The sequence below is a fragment of the Dermochelys coriacea genome, chromosome 16 (assembly GCF_009764565.3).
Source record: "Dermochelys coriacea isolate rDerCor1 chromosome 16, rDerCor1.pri.v4, whole genome shotgun sequence".
NCBI classification, from domain to species: domain Eukaryota; kingdom Metazoa; phylum Chordata; order Testudines; family Dermochelyidae; genus Dermochelys; species Dermochelys coriacea.
In genome coordinates this window covers 16,479,763-16,492,321 of record NC_050083.1, presented here as the reverse complement: position 1 = coordinate 16,492,321, position 12,559 = coordinate 16,479,763, and the positions used below count along the sequence as shown (strand labels likewise).

General features: G+C 42.4%; 1 protein-coding gene across 11 annotated transcripts in view; it reads left to right on the top strand.

The window, feature by feature from the left end:
• The window catches only part of TSC1 (TSC complex subunit 1), a 64,749-nt gene that overhangs the window by 15,014 nt on the left and 37,176 nt on the right, over positions 1 to 12,559 (top strand). For all 11 annotated transcript variants that reach the window (XM_038374421.2, XM_043498799.1, XM_043498795.1 and 8 more), the window contains one exon: positions 485 to 547. The gene's annotated coding sequence lies outside the window, so the exon portion shown is untranslated. The remainder of the gene's footprint in view (positions 1 to 484; positions 548 to 12,559) is intronic.

The window sequence follows — 12,559 nt, the reverse complement described above, 5'->3', positions numbered from 1 at the left end:
AACACTGTAGACAAAACTGCATTTTAATCTTTTATTTTCTACAGTTTTAATTTTAGTTTTGTATCTTTTTCAATTTGGACAGCAAAATGAAATGGTCATCTTCACTTCTGTCTAAAGTCCTCTTCGCTGTCCAATTATTTGGGTTCATGATCCTCTAGGGGAATGTTTAAATACAAAAATCTGTGTTTATTAAAGGTATACACTAAAAAAAATTATCTTCATAGCAGGTTTTGTAAATTCATACCATTAAGCACAAATATGAATGTGGAAGCCAACATTTTGTTGATTCTTTTGTGGTTTTAGGCTATCAAGAACCAGAAGAAGTAACCATACAACTTATTTGGTTGTTACTCAAACTGGGGGCTGATGTTGTAATGCAGGAACGACAAAACTGTAGAGAAACATAACAGCAGGCTTTTTCAACTGCTCTATAACAGTGTTAATGGTAGCATATGCTAACCTCTCTGTCCTTTTTTCAATTCAGTGATCATGAAAGGTGCCAGATTGACAGCACTGGAAACTGAAGTCCTACTTGTCCACAGAACAGGTACAGCATACCCAACAGCAGTTAAAAGCTTTCCCTGCACGCTCTGTTGTATTTCAACCCTGATTTTGAGGGAGGACTTCTGAGGGGGGAGAATAGTTCAGGACTTGTAAAATTTATCCAAAACCTACTAGCCAGAGGTAAATGCAAAGGTAGGGCCCTCACCAATGAGATTATTGGTGGGGGAAAGCCTAGTGAGAAGCCAAGGCCCTTCTGCCATGTCAGCTGCTGGTAAGTGTGCTGTCCCTGTACACTGCTGGAAGGAGGAAACTCCATCATTTGCATCAGGTTATGACTAGTAAGCATCTTATCTGAAGCCCTTCCCAAGCTGCTAGAAGGGAGGAGGATTCTGTCTTGTCTTCCTACTGCTAAATTCCTGGCTGCTGTGAAGGCAGGGTTGTCACCACTGTTTCTCAACCTTTGTTTTTTCATTCCTTCTCCTGGAATAACTCCAGTGCCTGTCTCTGTTCATAGCTTTCCCAAGTAGTGTTAGGAGTGTGAAAATTCTTGATTCATTACTGCTCACAGCATTCTGAATATTGGCACTGAAGCTGTCCGGAGTTTTGTTATCTTCATACTGTTTCTTGGTAAAGCTATGAATAGCAGTAGACACCGGAGCCATCCTAGCAGGTTTGGGAAGACTGCATTACAGCTGGTTTTATTTGCAAACATAAAAGCTAGGAATTTAACTTTTTAAAAAATGAAAGCCTGAAATCTGCAGAAATTTTTGGCTTAAGTCCTTCTCTTCCCACTCTAAGGGGTTCTCGGAATTCCTGTTGAAGCGCCGAGTGTCAATCCATTTCCTTTCCCTCCCCCCCCCGTCCTTTCCAAAAGTTTGTGTGGTGGTGAAGTAATGTATTGAAATCATTCAGTTTCCATGAATCTAGGACTTTTCAAATATAAAAGTTTTTAAGCCTGTGTGACTGTCTTTCTGGAGCTTGGAAAGTTTGGTTTTGCTGGTTCCTGACCAATTTTTACAATGTCTATGTAGCAGCACCTACCATAGTGGGGGTTGTAGCCTTTACTTTATTACTTGTATCCATTTGGTGGGTTGTGTTCATGTCTTGAAATTGGCATTAATATTTTTCTTTTCAGAAGAGCAGGCATAACACTTTGCTGTTCCCAATGCTGGGAGCAGAGAGTAAAGAAAGATGCCACAACAATAGTTCGGACTTCATCCTGTAGACCCATGCACTCTCATTATCTTTTGTATTTGGGAATGAGACAGGATTAAATGTTTAAGATAGTCATTTTTCCAATGAACGTTGGAGGATTTGAATCAAAGTGAAGGATTTGGTCTCCTTGTTCCAGTACATATACACTTGAGATACTTGCAGCGTAAGCCCCAATTTTCAGACACTTTTTTTTTTTTTTTTTTACAAAAGCAAATGCACTTCATTTTCAGAATCTGTTTTAATGCAATATGATGAGTGAAACTTTTAAATGCACAAATCAGGAAATTCAAGGCAGCGGTTCCCACAGTGCCCAGAATTCTGCTATCCTGTATTTAGTATTACTATATGCTGTTAAATTTGTGTTTTAATACATGCAATGTAGCCACATAGTAGCTGTTGTCAGGAAATTCAGTTATGGTTACTACAGCTGCTGTTACTTGGCTTTACTGCATGTAGTAAGTCACATACTGAGCAGCACAACTTAATACAAATACAGGCAGGCCAGGAGGTTCTGGTTACTGTGGGAACCATAACTTAGAATTTTCTGATTTGTGCATTGAGTTTTGCTCGCAGTATTTAATTAAAGCAGTGTTTAAAAATCAAGTTTGTTTACCCTTGCTGCAAGATAATGGTTGTATCTTTGTTTTTCATTGAACGTATCTGAGTTAAGAATATCAGAATTAAAGGTGATTAGAGGATCTCATTGTTGGTTAAGTTATTTACTTGGAAGAGATGGGAAAGTGAATTTTCTTTATAAAATGTTAGAGACTAATAAAAATTGCACATAGAAGGCTTTTATTGGGAGCTATTTACCAAACTTTTATCAGGTTGTATTTGTCACAATTGATAACTCTGGATGCTACCCGATTTGAAAAGGGATTCTTTACAATTTGAGATATTTTCTACCCCGTCTATGTGCAGAAGATTTAAATAGTTGACACCTGTTATAACAGACACACTTCAAGTAGACTCTAGAGTCAAATTAAGCCTCATCCTGTCCTTTTTTGTTTTTTGTTTTTTTTATGGGCAAACATTCCAATGTGAATGAGAGTTTTCTGTGCATATCTAGGTTAGGATCAATAAGACATTGCCCTTCTTAGTTATTTACCAAGCTGCCTCTTCACTAAATTGCATTTGTCTCTACTTTTCCATTGACCAGCTGGTATGCATTCTTAAAAATCTTTTGATTATTCCTTTTGTGTGCTACCAGCACAACTCTTCTCGAATTAGAAATTGTACTAAATAAGTTTTCTTCTAGGCTTTCTAAAAATGTGGTGTTCCTAAGCAAACATTTGCTTCATACTTTAAGGAACCTTTCACTCAAGATCTGTGTACTGAGATTCAGGCTCTTTAAATGATGTGCTCTCTATACAGTTCAGTACCTCTGGGGAGAGCCGTATTGGAATGATAGTATGGAGATATTTTTTTAGATCTTGTTAGTCTCTAAGGTGCCACACGAACTCCTTTTCTTTTTTTAGATCACTTCAACTTAAACAGAATTCCTTTGCCGCCTCTGATATTGTTGATCTTAATGCGCTATGGGGGGAGGGGATTAACCATAATTTACTTAGAGCTGCCCCTCTTATCTACACTAGCTAAAGCTCATGGAATGCTTCAGCAAATTAAATTTGCATCTGCAAAGGCTGACCCTTTCTGATTTCTAAGTTAACCTTGCCTTTATTGAGCAACTAGCCCTTGCTCTAAAATAATAAAGTAATCCATTTTAACACTTTAATAGTAATTCTTGGAAAAAAGTACGACTTAGAGTCTTATTTCTCTGCTGCAGATTAACCATGTTTGGTTTATTTTATATTAATGATGTGGTATGTGATATGTTCCTTGTTTAGCACAGTTCTAACTCTTATCTACTGGAATTTATTTTCTAGATTGTTCATACTATAAAATCAGTAGTTGCCTTTTCAATTTGGGTGTAAAGGTCGATTATAGAATAACTTCTAAATTGAGACTTGTTAACACTGGTTCTCACTTGGAAATTAGAGATGCGATGCTTGCATTCAGAATGTCAAGCTGTCAGCACTGCAGTGTAAAGCTGACATCAAAACCAGACAATGGCAAGTGTCCAGTTTACTTGGCTACAGCCACAGTAATTGGTTTCAACTATTCAGCTTAGATTTCAGTATTTGCAGAATGCAGATTATTGTGATAAGACTAAAACCAGGCTCTCTGTGGTTACTTGATAAAGGCTTGTCTTTCTATCACAGAAAGAGATTATAATTGGTAATGGTTGCTTATTCAGCAAGAACTAACTCATCTGAGATTTGGTGATCTAGTAAATGTTTTAAATGGCTTTATGCCATATTTTTCCTTGAAGAACCAGAAAGGAGGTTGCCCAGAAGCTTGAATAACTGAAATTAAAACATAAAAGTTTAGTCCTTCAAGGTAGAAAAAGAGGGGAAACTTGTAACTTTAAAGTTTACATACTGCTGATGATTTAGCATGTTTTTTGATTCACAAGTGAGATTAAAAGGGACCTTCTACAGATTTCCTTTAAGAATACATTACGCTAAAAGGCAGAGGTGGTTCTCCCCCTGCCCCCCCAAGTGTTATGAAGCACTACAATTGCAAGTAGGTTGTAGAGTGTGGACTTGTATATTTCGCATGGCATGCTTCTGTATGAAAGATTCAAAATGTAATAGAGCATTTTTCTAACTCACAGGCTTGCCCTCTATATTAAATTGAAGTAATTTCTTTCCTGCTCTGACTGTATCTTCTCTACTTCAGTCCTTGTTTAGAAAAACATCTCAATGCATGTGAAAGTGCTAACTGTGGATGTGAATCTGAACTTTGTATCCCACCCAGTTTCTTAATCCTGGGTATTAAAGTCTTGATAAAGTTGACACTGACTGAATCTACAGCTAAACAGTCTAACAGATAAACTACAGCATCCCATTCCACTTGACCCATAATAGGCTGTGATCTTCTTGCTGCTGTTGATTTGGCTCTTGACTTGAAGAAAACAGAGCAAGATACTTTTAGTGAACTTCTCTCCAGTTTGACTCATGTTAGAATTAAATGTTTCACCTTATGTTCTTAAGAACCATGATTTAACTATTTGTCAAGTGACTAGCTGTTTTCTGTTGTTCGCTTTTTCCTTTGCCATTATGCTAAATGCTTAGCTTGCTATTGTCCAGCTAAATATGAACTCTGACTTTGAGGGTTCCAAACAAAAGATGTCAATGTCAGGGATAACCATAGGTTTCAGAGTAGCAGCTGTGTTAGTCTGTATTCGCAAAAAGAAAAGGAGTACTTGTGGCGCCTTAGAGACTAACAAATTTATTTGAGCATAAGCTTTTGTGAGCTACATGCATCCGATGAAGTGAGCTGTAGCTCACGAAAGCTTCTCAAATAAATTTGTTAGTCTCTAAGGTGCCACAAGTAGGGATAACCATGTTAGTCTGTATCCACAAAAACAACAAGGAGTCTGGTGAGACCTTAAAGACTAACAGATTTATTTGGGCATAAGCTTTCATGGGCCAGAACCTACTTCATCCACAAGATGATGACTCTCTTGCTTTAGGAAGCTTCTAACACAGTCTGCTATTCTTGGTGTATTCACGAGATTGTGATTTCTGCTAGTTGGGCAATAAACCAGGATCCCAGCATTATTTATTTATTGTGGACTCAGAGCAGGGTGGTATGTATAAATCTGTTCTTTGACTCCTAATCCACTCAAGTTTGTCTTTGCTCATTTCACTTCCTGTTTGTAATGTGCTGTTAACTGTACTTGTTCCCTTTAAAAAATTAAGTGGGCGGGCTGTAGACTACTAAAGAATGGACTTGCCATATCTTTCAGAATTTTATCTATATAGGTGATAAAATTATCCTTCCTGTAATTCATACGTCTCGTTTCATGAAATCCAAGCAAGTAGCCAGAAATGTCACTGTGCTGGTTTTCTGCTAGTCTAACATTTTGTATACCTTTTGGGTAAATAAAATCACCCTATCCCATTTAGTAAGAATCAACATGTTTTAATTTGAATGTAGAATAACTGTCTGTTTGCTGGCATTAGCTGGGGAGTTTGATGTTTTTACATTTCTTTTGGGTAACATAAAGAATGGAATTACATTAGTAAATTATGGAATTTTGGCTACTAGTTATGCACTCGGCAGTGGCTTATGTATCCATGTATTCAAAATAGGAATCTGAAAGGTTAATGTAGTAAAACATTACTGTCCCAAAACCTGATCTGAATGAAGTTCAGTTTTGCCCATGTATATTAATACAAATGTGCCACTCCCTATTTAGACGTCTATATTGTGAACAAGATTCATCCTATTTCAGAAAAGTCATCAAAATTCTTGTCAGCAGCTGGCCTGGTAGACCATTTTTTGCTAGTATGGTAAATATTTCTCCCTGTCCAACAGAAACTGTACAGATTTCTAGTTTAGCTGCAGGAAACCTAATGCAATTAGGCTGCAGATCATCCCTTTCTAGGTTCTAATCCAGCTCCATACTACTTTTATTGGGGTCCCCTTACAGTTGATTGACAGATATCACCATGTTTCTTGGGTCATACTCTTGCAGTTAACTTCATATACACTTTATTACCTCCCCCCACCCCCCCCTTTTTACTTTCTGTATCCTTTCCCACACCAACCTGTCCACTCAGAGTTGCTCTCATTCACTAAAGGGCTATGAGCCTCTGGAAGAATGAGGAAGGGCTGTCAGTAAATCTCTGGAATGAGGCTGGATTGCAGCTGACCTGAAAATATGGGAGGAAAGAGAATCTTGAGTATCCAGGCTACTTCCTGAGTGTAGCCTGGTATGTGTGAACTGTTCTAAAGCTGGGCTGCATTAGGGGTCACTATGGGAGAAGGAGGAGTATTGGTGCTTTCGGGGAGCTATTGCCACTTTGTTCACAACTGCTTTTTCTTGTATTCATAACTGACTGACCAGATCTACACTAAAGATTCATAGCACTCTGATGAGAAGGGTGTAATCCAGGTGTCTCAGCCAACATATTCTCAGCAAAACAGGGTCTAATATTCAAGGTTGCATATAATGTATTGGTTTCATTGAGTGTTAAGGGAAAGTTATAAACTTTCTCCCGTGCATATGCATAGGAAAAATATCCCTAGTAGCCTCTTCCATTTAACATTACAGCAGAGTGAGAGCTCTGCTATAGTTAAGATTAAGACCAACGTTTTCTGTTCAAAGCTCAATTCTAAGTGCTCTGAAATCTACATAGTTACATGGATTGACTTGAAATTTGGAATGCTCTTGGAGGCTTGGGTTATTTTAGTGATCCAAATTTGGGGGCATTTGACCAAAGGGTTTCAGAAATACAGCACCAGGGAAAAAGCAGTTTTGGTTGAAGTTGACAGGTTCTGGCAATCTGTCTTTGCTCACTGATAGAGCTCAAACCAGGGCTCAGCTCATTGCACCATGATCTCAAAGGTTATCCCAATAGAGTGCATGGCACCCATCGGGGAACATCAAATTAAAATCTTTTTTCAAAAAGAGTTTGCTTCTCCGGTTATCAGGCACACAAACAGGCATGCAAATATTTCTCTATGCACATGCTTAGTGTAATCTATCTGGAAAACTACCCCATATTACAGGGGCTGGGTGGCTCTGAGGATGTTTTAAGTTCATTGAACTGAGCACCACCCAAGGCACTGTGAGGTCAAATCCAAGCGAGGGCAGAAATCTGAAGTAAGAAAAATTGGTATACTGCTCCAGTCTGCCTCTGTCAAAGGGCAGGGGTTATTTTGGAGAAATATAATCTGAATAGTCAAAGTGCTGAAACTATTTTTAAAAAAAAAGGGAAAAAAGAAAACTATGCAAGCAAATGCTTGCTGGGAGGGGATGGTGATTGGGGTGGAAGAGTAGGTGAAGTGGGAGGGGAGAAGATAGGAGAGTGGGAAGGGGGACAGGGGAATGAGTGCTTGGAGAGCTGGGAGAGAACAGTGGCAGGGGCACATGTCAGCCCCACATTCCCTTGCTCTGTGTTTCTCCTGAGGGTCTTCTGCGCCTAAAAATTCTGCAAATTTTATTTGTCAAATAAATGTGGAGCATAGGCCACTGGCTGCACAGAGATGCAAGATCACTGTGAAGCTCCCCCCAGGCCCTGGACTCAGCAGTGAGGCTGCACCCAATCCTAATACAGTGCAAGGACAGGGCCTGCCCCAGAAACACCCCAGGGCCATACTCTCTATACCAGGTGTGGACAGGCAGGCTCAGCAAGGCAGGATCCAAGTGTGGAAGGGTTCTGTGTGGGGCAATCTGAGTGTGGGTGGCTCAGTGGGGCATTTGGGCATGTGGGAGGTCTGGATGCACAGGGGCTTGTTGGGGGAGGTGGGATTCTGGGTGCAATAGTAATGGTGCTCTGGGGGTCCAGGTGAAGGTGGTTGCAGCTCAGTGGGGTGGGGGGTTGGGTGTGTGGAGTATAGAGCTCATCAGAGGCCTCTGGGTGGGGGGGCTCAGTGAGGGGTCCAGATGCTGGGGGAGAGGGGCTCAATGGGGTGGGGATCCAGGTGCAGTAGGGGGTTGATAGGGTGGGGATCTAGGTGTGGGTGGCTCATCAGGGTAGTCTGGGGGTTGGTGCTCATTTGGGGGGGAGAAGGGGTAGTCGGAGTGCAGGAGGGTTGGGCAGATGGGGAAGCAGCTCCTTGTACAGTGATCCCTCCCCCTGCAGCTGAGGAGAGATGGGTGCAGGAAGTTGGGGAGGGGAAGGAGAGTAGAGTTTGCAGAGCTTCTTACATGTGGGGGAGAAATCTGGAGGTGGGTGTGACACGGCCCTGGATGCTGTGCAGGGAAAGAGGAAGGATAGGAGCCACCAGCTGGGTCTTTCCCAGTCCCGTCCCAGGCCCCACAGTGATTTACCTCTCTGCTGGATGCCCTGGGCACCCGAAACATATTGCTGGGAAGGGTTGCATGACCGCTCTTGTGGCTTTCCTTTGCTTCACCGTCAAAGTAATTTTTCTAGAGGGAAGCAAAGAAATATGTGGGGGACATAAATTCTGCGCATGCACAGTGGTGCAGCGTTCCTCCAGGAGTAACACTGTGTGTGTGTGTGTGTGTGTGTGTGTGCTGTCCTTGGGTCCCCAGCCCATCTACAGGGGTGTGACCCTCCCATATGAGCCAAGTTCTGGAGGAGGCTTGCCTATCTGTGGAATGTCTGAGCGCTTGCTTCTTGCCCCTTGTTTGTGCCATGCTTTGGGGGGTGGGACTGCACATCTATGGCAGTCCGTTCCCCCTTCATGTGAGCCAGGTTCTGGAGGTCTCTGACCCCCTATCCCTACCCCAACCCCACCATGCGATCTGAGATCTGGGGGGGGGTCCCTGCTCCTTGTCCCCTATGTGTGTTGGGATCTGGGGGACTCCTGCCCATCTGAGGTATGACTCCCCATCTCTCCCCATGTGAGCCAGATTATTTGTGGGGGCTTGCTTTTCTTTGGGGGGTCTGAGCCCCACTCCCTTCCTCTTATGGGAGCTAGGATCTAGAGGTCCATGCCCTCTGGGGTTGTCTGAGCCCCCTCTCTGACCCTCTCCCCGTGTGTATGCCAGGATCTGGGGGCCCCTATCTGTCTATGTGGGGGCTGACCCTATCTCTGCTCCCCTGCATGTGAGCCAGGTTCGGGGTTGGGGGGGGTTGCCTTTGTGGGAGTGTCTGAGCTCCTCTCTATACCCCTCTGTGAGTCAGTATCTGGGGAAGCCCTCCACCTCTGGGTGGGGAGCTTAGAACAGACATGCTCAGAGCATGCACCAAGAACACACTGCTGAAGCTGTGGTGAGGAACTGAGAGTGGGTATGCTTGGCACACATCTGGAACTCTCCAACAGTGGGGAAGGTAGAAAGAGAATACTTATGTGAATGGAGAAGCTCTCTGTCAGAGTTATTGTTTCAGGTTGTATTCATTTCCATTAGGTACTCTCATCTCAATGAGAGGTTTTCAGCTGAAAGACTGGGCCAGTTAATATCTCTGAGCCTACAACCAAGGCTATGTCTAAGCTACTGCCTATGTTGGCAAAACTTGCATTGCTCAGGGGTGTGACTATTCCACCCTCTGAGTGACATAAGTTACACCGACATGAGCGCTAATGTGCACAGTGCTGTGTTGGCAGGAGAGCTTCTCCTGCTGACATAATTTTTTGTTCGTGGGGGTGGGGTTTTTTATGCCAAAGGGAGAGCTCTCTCCCATCGGCATAAAGAGTCTTCATCAGATGCACTGCAGTGATACAGTTATAGTGCTGTATGTGTAGACATGGCTTAAGTTTGAAACCCACCCTGAGCAGAAATGTGAGTGTGATGGGTTGCCCCCTTTCAAGGTGCCACTTGATGTGCTGAGATACCATTGAGCCCACCTGTTCTGCCAGCATAGGCCCCCTTTAACCTGTCTTGCTGAACCAGGCTCTTAAGCCTCCTCTAGTACATACATATGCAGGGCGACACCCCGCTGCAGACACAGATTGAAGTCAGCTCTGTGCGAGAGGATTCTCCCAGCACTCACGGGTACACCCCTTTTGGGGAATAAACCCAAAATAATACCGTCTTGTGTTGTAGGGAAATCTCTATAACATAAGCTCATAAATTCGCCCCCTCCCTCACTGTGGAGGAAGATATCCATAACTACTTGCCCTCCACAGTTAGAAACTGCACAAACTGGGTTTAATAATAAACCAAACAAATTTATTAACTATAAAAGGCAGATTTTATATGGTTAAAGGAATAGTAAACAGAACAAAGAAGATTACTAAGCAAATAAAACACGCAAACTAAGATTGATTCACTAAAGAAATGGGTTACAAAATGTAATTTCTCCCTAAATGTTGATTTAGGCAGGATGCAGAGTTTCTACAGCTCAGAGTTCCAGATATTTCTTCTTACAGACTGGACCCTTGTCTCAGTCTGGACTCACCCCTTCCTTTCCCTTCAAGTTAGTTCCTTTGTCCCTTCAGGTTCTTTCAGCAGTCCTTTTTCTTGGGTAGGCAATGGAGGAAAGTCCAGTTTGCCTTCCTACCCACCCTTAAATAAGATTTACATAAGGCGGGAATCTTTTGTTTCCCAAACTTGCCCACTTCCTCCCCTGCCCCTCTTTTAGTGGAAAGTTACAAGAAGTCCAAAATAATGTTGAGTCTTTAGTATTAGGTGACCAGACCACCTGACCAAGTAGTGTCACAACTAAATCCCAAAAAGAAAAGGAGTACTTGTGGCACCTTAGAGACTAACAAATTTATTAGAGCATAAGCTTTCGTGAGCTACAGCTCACTTCATCGGATGCATCCAAATGCATCCAATGAAGTGAGCTGTAGCTCACGAAAGCTTATGCTCTAATAAATTTGTTAGTCTCTAAGGTGCCACAAGTACTCCTTTTCTTTTTGCGAATACAGACTAACACGGCTGCTACTCTGAAACTAAATCCCAGGATGCCTCCCAGGAAGGAGAGAGAGTAGTATCTCAGTCTTGTTGTTTCTTCCTAATGGCCCATCAAATTTGATGGCCTGTTGTCTGGTGGATGTCTTCCAAATACACACCCAGTAATTGTTATAGTCCATATTACTAACTTTAGATACAGAAATGATACATGCATACAAATTGGATAATCACATTCAGTAAGTCATAACCTTTCCAATGATCTCTTACATGAGCCATCTTGCATAAAACATATCTTAATTATGTCATAACCATATCATAAGCATATTTTCATAAAGAATATGGAGTGTAATGTCCCACTGAGAATGAGCTGTAAACAGCTTAGAAAAGTCTGTCTCTGTCAAGGTTTTTAATAGGAGAAATGTTAGCTGAGTACAGCAGAATATTCAGAAGGTGTGAAACTATTTTTTGAATAGAAAATAAATTACATGTGTGAATTCTCACTGGAAGGGGAGGGACAAAAAGAATAGGTGGTGGTAGGGGAAAGGAGAAGTGAGGGATGGGGGTATTTTGGGGAGAAGAATAAATGGAAATGAGGGGTTGGGGAGGGCTCAGGTTAAGGGGGAAGAAGTAGGGATTAGGGATAGGTTGGAAAATTAGGAGTTGCAGAGAAATTTGGGGGGTGGGGGGCAGTCAGCCCTGAATTCTCCTCTTCTGTATGTGTACTCTAGTATGTAGGGGACCTCTACCCTGCAGGGGTCTTAGCCCCTCATCCTGCCTCTCCATATGAGGTGGGGGGACTGAAGGTAATACACGTTTAAACATCTGAAACCACCAGAAAATAAATAGTTAAGATACACGTCACCCATGTAGAGGGAGAGGGAGCTGGCCACAATGTGGTGGAGAGACGCTAGGTTTGGAGGAAAGGCAGACTAGGTGAATCTGGGGCCTGGGAGGGGAAGATGGACTTCTGCTTCAGCCACAGCTGGAAGTGGGTAATGGGAGTGAGGGGCCCAGCTCTGTGCAGGTCATCTACATGTCCAAGGCAGTTTGCCGCCCTTCAGTAGCTGCTGTCTGTGATACATGTATGCAGCAGCATAAGGCAGGAGAGAGAGCAAGGAGCAATTTTTCTTATGTATTAGTGGCTTCTACAGTGTCAACTAATGTCTTAATGGGATGGGAAAGGGAAGGGGAGCTGGAAATGTTGGCGGGGGGGCTACATGTTGCGGGGAATGATGGGCCAGGGGGTGGAGAAGGAAAAAGAGAAACATCAGTCTTCTCTCAGTGCTTAAAAGTTACCTTAACAACCATATAATAAAACTGTCAAGGTTTTGGGACACAGACTATGGATGAGATTTCTCTCACCAGCCCTTTTAGCAACTAGACACTGAATATATTTCAAAGCATGATCATTATCCCCATTTCACTATCACAAAATATACAGGATGAGAGAGGAGCACTGAGGAATCACATAGCAACTATGTGGCTTCATGGAAAGACCAC